The sequence below is a fragment of the Microcaecilia unicolor genome, chromosome 2 (assembly GCF_901765095.1).
Source record: "Microcaecilia unicolor chromosome 2, aMicUni1.1, whole genome shotgun sequence".
NCBI lineage: Eukaryota > Metazoa > Chordata > Amphibia > Gymnophiona > Siphonopidae > Microcaecilia > Microcaecilia unicolor.
The window spans coordinates 491853883-491863561 of NC_044032.1; the positions used below are offsets into that span (position 1 = coordinate 491853883).

The 9679-nt window shown below is 43.0% G+C and overlaps 1 long non-coding RNA gene across 1 annotated transcript; it reads left to right on the top strand.

The window, feature by feature from the left end:
* Positions 1–99: 99 nt before the first annotated feature.
* On the top strand, positions 100–9256 carry LOC115461376. Its single transcript, XR_003940699.1, has 3 exons — positions 100–750; positions 3296–3297; positions 9246–9256. It is a non-coding gene; the product is annotated as an uncharacterized LOC115461376 (long non-coding RNA).
* The last annotated feature ends 423 nt before the right edge of the window (positions 9257–9679 follow it).

The window sequence follows — 9679 nt, forward strand, 5'->3', positions numbered from 1 at the left end:
CCAGGTAAAAGGGGGCTTTACCTGTGAAAATAGAATTTTATAAAATTGTCCACCCTGTATTCTGGTGAAATCGGGGGGGGGGGGGGGGGGGGGATTTTATAACAAAATGCCCATAAAAATTCTAAAAAATGTGGCTGTTTTCTAAAAACACTGGGCCTTCAGGATGGAGATAAATGTAGTTCTTTTTATTCTAAAAGAGACTCTACACGAGCCGTGTTTTGGCGTACAAACGCCTGCCTCAGGGGTCCAAAGGTTCTTATAAATATAATAATGAAAAGTTGGGAAGAACCAAACAGTCAGGATATATTGCCCAAAGCGTAGTGAGTATTCATAAAGTCTTGCAAAACGCTATCGGTAAAAAAAAATGCGGCCCTTGTTGGGTCTCTTTTAGAATAAAAAGAACTACATTTATCTCCATCCTGAAGGCCCAGTGTTGCTTTTTTTGTTACTGTTTATGTCTGTATGCTGTTTTACCCTCTCTTCTGTGACCTTGTTTTCTAAAAACAACACAAGTACCTATGTGCCTTTTGGAAAATAGGGTCCTAGAATAATCTGCCATAGTGCCTGCTCTGGGACAGGTATAAATATATGTCTGCATACGCATGCTTTGTAAAGTATGTGCGTACATTGCAACTGCTCCCAAACTGTACTCCCAGGAACATAAATGTAGGCACTATGATGTGCCTTTTTACTTGTGTATACTCCCACATCATTTCCATATGTAAATGTGATTTACACACAGAGAATGCTGTCCTGGGGAACTGAGGAACTGAGTTCGATTCCCACTTCAGGCACAGGCAGCTCCTTGTGACTCTGGGCAAGTCACTTAACCCTCCATTGCCCCAGGTACAAATAAGTACCTGTATATAATATGTAAGCCGCATTGAGCCTGCCATGAGTGGGAAAGCGCGGGGTACAAATGTAACAAAAAAAATATATATATATACCTTCATAGTGCCATTTTGGACCTCTCTTTGGGGCCCTATTACTAAAGCTTAGCATGTGCTAACGGACACTAATATGTACTAAGTGCCACATGGCTCATAGGTATAAAATAGGATGTGCAGCATTTAGTGCACTGTCAAGCTGTGTGGGTTCTCACTAGTCTTAGCAGGAGGAAAAGGATCAGGAGTGACCTCCATTACACCTTTTACCTGTGTGGAAATGCATGTCAAATCAGGCACCAAACTATCTGGTCCCTCTTCTCAGTCCCTTCTACACTTTTAAAGTTCCAGCTCTTCCCAACTATCTGTAAAGGTTCTGTTCCATTCCAAGCTTTCCCTCAGTACTTCCCATGGCAGAACTTTTCCCCCAGGACTCTCAAACTGTCCTTTACCGTTCATCCACCCACTCACTCCCCTTGTCCTAACCCAGTGGTTCCCAAACCTAGTCCTGGCGGCATCCCAGCCAGTCAGGTTTTCAGGATATCCACAATCAATATTCATGAGAGAGATTTGCATGCAGTGGAGGCAGTGCATGCAGATCTCTCATGAATATTCATAGTGGATATTCTGAAAACCTGACTGGCTGGGGTGCCTCCAGGACCAGGTTTAGGAATCACTGTACTAACCCAAGGGAGTTTATATGCTTTATAGGAAAGTAGGATCTATCCCCCTTCCCTGAGATTGGAGTCTTAAGCCTCCTGGGAGGAACCAGGAAGCACAACATGCTGAGACAGACATCAAGGTTCTACCTTATGCGTCCCTCCCCCAGCTTTTAAAGGGAACTACACAAACTCTCATCTATCAATTTCTTCCTTAATATAGGGTCCTAACCCTGTGACATGGCCCCTTAAGGACTTGAGCTCTGTTTCCTGTCACAGCACGCTAAGCTTTAGTAAAAGGGCCTCTTTGTTAGCTGTAGGGGAGGCATTCATGAGGGACCACGTATGTTAAGTTTTCAAAAATATGCACCATATTTCTTAGAAAAAGTATCTGCAAGAGTTAGTAGAGTAAATCTGTGCAGGTGCTCTTTCCTGGGATAATTTTCAAAGTGGAAATATGGGTGACCTTTCACTTTAAGAATGGGCAGTTCTAAAATTACTTCTAACATTTCTGGGCAAGATGCTATATGCTCTGCAGTCTAGCATTAAGTTGTAGAGTTTTTATGTGTGTAATAAATAAAAAAATCAAAATACAAAAATTCTGATGTGAGAATTGATGACATACTGTACACAAATCTCATGTGGACAGCCTTACTTTACCCTTTTCACTGTTTTCATGATGAATACATTATTCAGACTTATACACTGCCTTCCTCTGAAAAACAGCAACCCAAAGCAGGTTGGAGGTGAAGTGTTCACATTAAACACCCACAGACTTTGCGCTCACGCTTATTATGTAGGCAAACAGTGGATGGGGTAGAGAGAGAGAGAGAGCATGTTAAAATGACACCTACAAGCTCTGAACATACACAAAAGGAATGCGCTTTTCTAATGCAAACAAACGTTTATGCATGTCAGACTCTGCAGGTAGTTGTGAAGAGGACAGTTTTTCATTAGTTTGGCTGGGAAAATTACTCTGGAAAAAATATATATACTCTGAAATTGTGGGTCTGCTTATAACCAAGCTAAAGTGTAAGGGAGATCTGCAGAACGTCAAACAACATTGAGACTCAGGAGCATAGGAGCCAACTTTTCAAAATTATTGGGGGTGCTAAGCCCAGTGGAAATAACCCCTCCCTGGACACTTACAAGGAAGTTTCTCAATATTGGGGGTGCTCAAGCACCCCCAGAGTCGGCTCCTATGCTCAGGAGTGTTTTCCCCTTAGTTTAACTGTGTGGAAAATCAAAAGGTTTTGCGAGCAGCATCATAAATTGAAGTTGGAACAAAAAATTCATATTCCAAGTACAGAAAAAATGGGATCAAGTTTTTTTTAAGTTAAAACACCCAAGGAATGTGGTTAAGCATAAGGTGAGAAAAACTAAACCTTTCTGAATAAAAGTGAACTTTAGTAAAGAAGATTGTATGCACAAGCTGGTCAATATTCAGAATTGATGGCATTTTTTAAAATCCTATATATTCAGTACTGCAATATGAATAGGCACTATATATGAAAAACAGTCACCACCAGGTAATAGGAAGTTGAGTCAGAGGGAGTGAGATAGGTCAGAGGGAGCCTCCGGAGCAGGCAGGGTATGGACATGGCTGCGCTGTCACTTTAGACTAAGTAAACTTGGAAGGTATGGAGAGGGGAAGAGAGATATGGACGGGAGAGAGGGAGCGATGTTGGACCCAGGGTGGGGCAGGGAGCAGTGAGAAAGTGATGTTGGACCCCGGGGTGCGAGGCAGGAGAGATGTTGGACCTGGAGGGGGGGAGGAGAGAGGGAGAGAGATTGGATGGAGCAGGGGCAGAGGGGAGAGAAGAAGAGATGGACACAGGGCAGAAATAAGATGCTGGCAGGCTGGACCCAGGAGATGAAAAGAGGAAAGAGAGAAGGATAGATGTTGGATCGGGGGGGGGGGGGGGGCAGAGGGGAGGGAGGGAGGAGAGAGCAATGTTGGACCCAGTCTCTTAATGGTATGATTAATCAAGATTTAATTGACATGCAGCTCTAATATTAAAGTTAAAATGGATAATTTAAAGTGGACTGCTGCTATTTGCTGTTTATAAACTTATTTAATAATTTAAGAAAGGGTGGCAGATAAAGACCAACATAGTCCATTACCCAGTAAGGTGGATAGGATTGTAACTGTTGTTCCCTGCAGGATACCTCACATTGATTTTTTTTTTTTTTACATCTCTAAAAGAACATTTCAGTGCTGTTTCAAGCTGAAACACACAAAAAAGTGAATGGGCTTTGTCGGCATTGCTGTGTCGGGAATCGCTAGCGCGGTTTGGTAAAAGAGGCCCATAGTGTTTTTCCCAATTCCTTGGGTAATATTATTCTTACATCTATATTAAACAATAAAAAAGAATCTTAGGCAATTGTAAAAAATATATATATGTATATAGAGAGACCAATGGCCTCAATTTCTTTTTTGGCTAAACTTTTGGAAGGTTTGGTATCCAATCAATCAATATTATCTTATGAAATTTGGTATTTTGCATGGTTGTCAGGATTTCATGCAAATTTTAGCACAGAAACTGTGTTGTCTGTGCTTTGCTTTCAGAGATCAAACTGCTAATGAGTAAGGGGCAGAAAGTTTTGGTTATGCAGTTTGACCTCTCAAGCACCTTTGATGTGGTCCATCACTTATCCTGAATTCTATAGGTCTGACAGATAATGTTTTGAAGTGATTTAGTGATTTTCTTATAAAAAGATCTTACACTGTAAAGATGGAATGTTTTCAGATAAGTAGCCAGCTGACTGCAGTGTTCCATAAGGGTCACCATTGTCACCCATTTTCTTCCATGTCTGCATATTTTCACTGGGATTACAGTTAGAAAAGGCAGGTTTTCTAGTATTCACGTATGCGGATATCACTTTGCTAGTTCCAACATTTATAGATATAGCTGAGATCAAATTGAAAATAGAGAGTTTCTCTTTAATTTCCAGTTGAATGATTACTCACATTTCTTTAAATTGGATATTATTCATGAAACTTCCTTTATTGTGAATAATATGAGTTATAAACTGGAATCCTCATTGAAAATTTTGGGATTACTCTAGATCAGAATTTCACTAAGGAAGCTCAAGTGACCTCATTAAAAAAATGTTTTTGGATTGTGCACAATTTTAGAAGAGTTCAGAAGTATTTTCACTTGCATAAATTGCAAATTGTGGTTCAGGCACTATTGTCAAAATTGGATTATTGTAACAGTTTATCTAGGCCAGTGATGGCGAACCTATGGCACGCGTGCCAGAGAGGGATGTGCGCCGTTGCCAGGGGCGTAGCCACGGGCGGGCTTGGATGGGCCCAGGCCCAGCCACTTTCCATCCAGGCCCACCCACCCAACATCCCCTCGCATGTCCTCCCCGCAGGCGCTGATTACCTCCGCCGAAGCAATCGCATCTTTGAGAGCCCTGCCCATCTCTATCCTTCCCTTCGTGAGTTTGTTCTCTCAGAGTCAGCCCCACCTTCTGACATCATTTCCGCAAGGGCGGGACTGACTGAGGGAACGAGCTCACGAAGGGAAGGATAGAGACGGGCAGGGCTTTCAAAGACGCAGCCGCTTCGACGGAGGTAATAAAAAAGATTTACATGCAGGGCATGGATGGGAGCGGGAGCAGGAGGGGAGAGAAGAGAATCGCTGGGGATGGATGGAGGGGGCAGGGGAGAGAAGAGAATCGCTGGGTATGGATGGATGGAGGGGGGCAGGACAAGGGAGGGAAGAGAATTGCTGGGGATGGATGGATGGATGGAGGGCAGGGGAGAGCAGAGTTGCTGGACATGGGTGGGTGGATGGAGGGGAGGGTTGCTGGACATAGGTGGATGGAGAGGAGGGTTGATGGACATGGGTGGATGGAGGGGAGGGCAGGAGAGAGGAGGGTTGATGGACATGGATGGATGGAGGGGTGGGCAATTGTTGGAGGTGAGGGAAGGGAAGACAGGAAGGAGATGCACATGGAGGGGAAGGGAGTTAGCAGCATGCATGCAACAGCAAAAATCACATTAATTATTCAAAAGCATGCCAAATGTTTTTAAAGTTCTGTTATTCAGGTTAAATTGCCCTGTTGGCACTTTGCGATAAATAATTAGATTTTGGGTTGCTGTTTGGGCACTCGGTCTCTGAAAGGTTCGCCATCACTGATCTAGGCTGTTTTAAATATTTGTTAAGAAAGTTACAAACTATATTGAATACTGCTATATGGTTAATTTGTTCTCTTAACAAATTTGATTGGGTTACATCATGGTATGTTAAGTTGCATTCTGGCTTCCATAGGTATCCAATGCATTTTAAATTGTATTGTTTGATCTTTAAGATAACTAAAGGAATTGCTCCACCCTACACGGTAGGTTTGATTAAAACTTTATACTCAGGATATGGAAACAGAACAAACTGAAATTGGCATTCCCTGCCTATAAGGTCATAAAATTTCTTAGATCTTTCTCCGCAAATGTTTCTTATCAAGCAGCAAAGCTGTGGAATTTATTACCTTTATATGGGTCTGAGATGTTAACTATGTTGCTTTTTGAATTTCTATTAAGACTATATTGTTTAAGAAATATGTAGTAAGTAGTCGAAGCTGTGCTTTATCTGGTTCAATTTTATTTTGATTATATTTACATCTATTTTTTTTTATTAATTTGTTTTAATCTGGTTTTGTAATTCCTAGAATGATTGTTTCTATTTTTTCTTTTATGTAATACACCTCAAACTAACTGTGGAGTGAGCGGAATAGAAAAATTGGAAAATGTAATGTTATTTATAGGCTCTAAGGCAAATTTCAAACTTAAGGGTTCTTTTGCACTTACCCTGAAGTACTCCAAAAAATAAAAAATAAAAAAATAAAACAGAGGAAGGTGGAACTAAATCAACTCCAACTAAATCATTAATTTCTACTCGAATCAACAATATTAAATTGTATATTAACAAAGGACAGTGTACAACCTTCTTTATTATCATGTTTATAGAGAAGGAAAACGCCTCAGAACCCAGTCTACCATGTATAATTGTCATTTAGACTTCATCAGGTAATAACTTCATCAGCTGAAAAAAAACCTCCCATAATCTTTGTTTATATTTAACAAAAATTATAACAAAATGTGTGCAAAACAATTGTTTATCAAAATTCAAAAGAAATTATCCATATTTTCAAAGACATTTTTAGAGCAGTATGTCCCATCAAAGGTGCTCAGCGTTTTGCTAAAAAAAAAAAAGCTGCATCAGGGTAAACGGGACCAAGTATTGAATCTGGTAGCAGTAAACCTGGTCATAGACATTCAAAGGTCTCTCTTTTGCACTTACCCCATGGTACACACAAAGCCTCGGAAGGCAAAAGTAGAGGCTGAACAAAGACGGATCACCACTGGAAATATGAATTCAACAGTCTTTATTGTTATACTTAAAAAAAGGACCCGACACGGGCCGTGTTTCGACGCACGCAAGCATCTACATCAGGGGTCATACAATAAACTCTATAAATAAAGAATGGTGATGAACGCAATCACAATTGAAAACTGTAGAAAAACATATATAGCATTGTACAAAAAAATACATCAATTTGAATGAAATTAAAACATAAATCATAGTCATAAAAACATCCTATCCTATATAATAAAATGCAACTCCAACGTTCTGAGGCTGGCAGCGTGGACAAAAACCTTGAAGCATTCGTGCTCACTGCTTCTGTATACATCTCCTCAAAAGATGACGTCTTCCGACAGTGGCCAGTCACAACATAGCAGCACTTTCCCTACTCCTCCCCCTCACTGCGCTGCTCCCTGCCACTTCGGAGCAAGTGGCAGAGAGCGCCGCAACAACCCCCCCCCCCCCCCCGCTTGGTGCATCAACAACCCCCCAACATCACACACCCCCCTCACTCAAACCACATCCACACACCCACCCACACACGTCACTCCCAGTTCAAGGCCCGTCACGCCCCTCCCACTGCATTCCAAATTACCCCCTCTCTCACATTCACAACCCCCCTCCGCGTAAATTACCCCTGCACCCCCCTACCGCGACCCTCTAGTGGTACTCTGAAGTACCTCTGCTGACGGATCCGAAGTTCTGTTCTCGGCTGCGGGGCGTGGCTCCATTGAGCATCTGTTGAAGTCTATGTGCGTGCGTCTGATGTCAGACGCACGCACAGAAACTTCAACAGATGCTCAATCATGAAGCAACGCCACGCAGCCGAGAACAGAACTTCGGATCCGTCAGCAGAGGTACTTCAGAGTCGCCGTTAAAAACCCCAATACTTTCCCCACTCCCGTCAAGAATTGCATATGCACGAAAGGCAAATGGCGTCAACCAGGCATAACCCATAATCGTATCTAACTGCGGTTGTGGATTCAAGAAAGGTTTAAGGATATGACAGTGTTTACAAATGTTGCTGAAGTAATATGTATGTGATTAAAATGAAAGGAACCTAGAGCACAGTGTATATAATAGTTGTAATGCAAGTACAACAGTATTTCAAGTATTGTTTCTGTTTCACGCCTATTCAGATTACCTCTTTTTGTGTGTGTGAACACAGATCTTAGGCTATGTGGTTTTGTGTTGCAATTTTCCTATGTACATTTAGTTTTCAGTGAGGATTTTAAAACGACACAGGCAAAGAATCTAGGATCTAAGCTCTGTGTGTGTTGCCAGCACGGGACATCCCCTAAACTCCCCCCCCCACCCTAAAACCACAATCCTGACAGATTTCCACCCTCCCCCCCCCCCCGTCCCCCCTTTCATTGTGAGACACACAAAATAACACAAAACATAGACACTCGCCCCCAAACTCACAGTACACCCCACCCTCTCTCTCACACACACACACACACACACACACAATCTGTTACACACACACACTCTATGACACTCTGTGACACACATGAACTTTCACAAACACACACAGACACACAACCACCGCCCCACAAACCCCACAACAACAACAAAAACAAAAACACATACACTGATGCAGAACATGGATAGATGCACAGTCCAAACCACAACCCTCTCAGCTCACCCCCCCCCCCTCCGCAACCCCCCTTCCATTGTGAGACACACACACAATAACACAAAAACACAGGCCCCCCAACCTAACAGTACACCCCACCCTCTCTTACTTACACACACACACACACACACACACACACGCACGAACTCCCCCTGTTACACACACACACACACACACACACTCTCTCTCTCTCACACGCTGAATATAGCTCTGTGATACACATGATCTTTAACACACACATACACAAAACCACCCCTCCCCCCAAAAAAAGACCTACAACAAACAAACACATACACTGATGAGGAACATGGATCGATGCACACTCCAAACCACAACCCTCACAATTCACCACCCACCGCCACACACACACACACACACACACACAAAAACCACAAACACATACACTAATGCGGAACATGGATAAATGCACACTCCATCTCTCTCTATATATATCATCCCAGCAACAATAACCACCCTCAAAGCCACACAACACTTCATCACACTTTGCCAGCACGGGACATCCCCACCCCCCCCCCCAAACAAAAATGCTTACCCCCCTCCAATCCCCCTGCTACACCCACTCAGATCAACTCCCCCCCCCTTGGGAGACACACACACAATACCACAAAAACACAGACACTCACACCCCCTCCCCAACCTATGCCCCCCCCAAGACCCCCAAACTAGCAAGACACCTTTACCTGCAAGACAAAAACAATACAACCCAACAGACAACCCCTCCAAGTTCACCAAACATCCCTCCCACCAAAGTTACACACACACACAAAATAAACACAACACACACAATGATACTCACCCCCACACTCCAACTTTGCACTACCCTCTATCACTTCCACACACACAACATATCTTTGTGACAAACAAGAGATCTTTGTCTCTCACACACACACGCAACCCCCCCCCCCCAAAACCCCACAAAAAAACACACACACACTGATGTGCAACATGGAGACATGGACACTCACTCTCTCCCCTGTCACACCCTCTCAGTTCACCATCCCCGCCCCTCCTCCCCCCCCTCCCTCATACACACAAAACCACACAAACACAGACACTCACCGCCACTCACCGCCAACCTCCAAATCAACACAACCCTCTCTCACT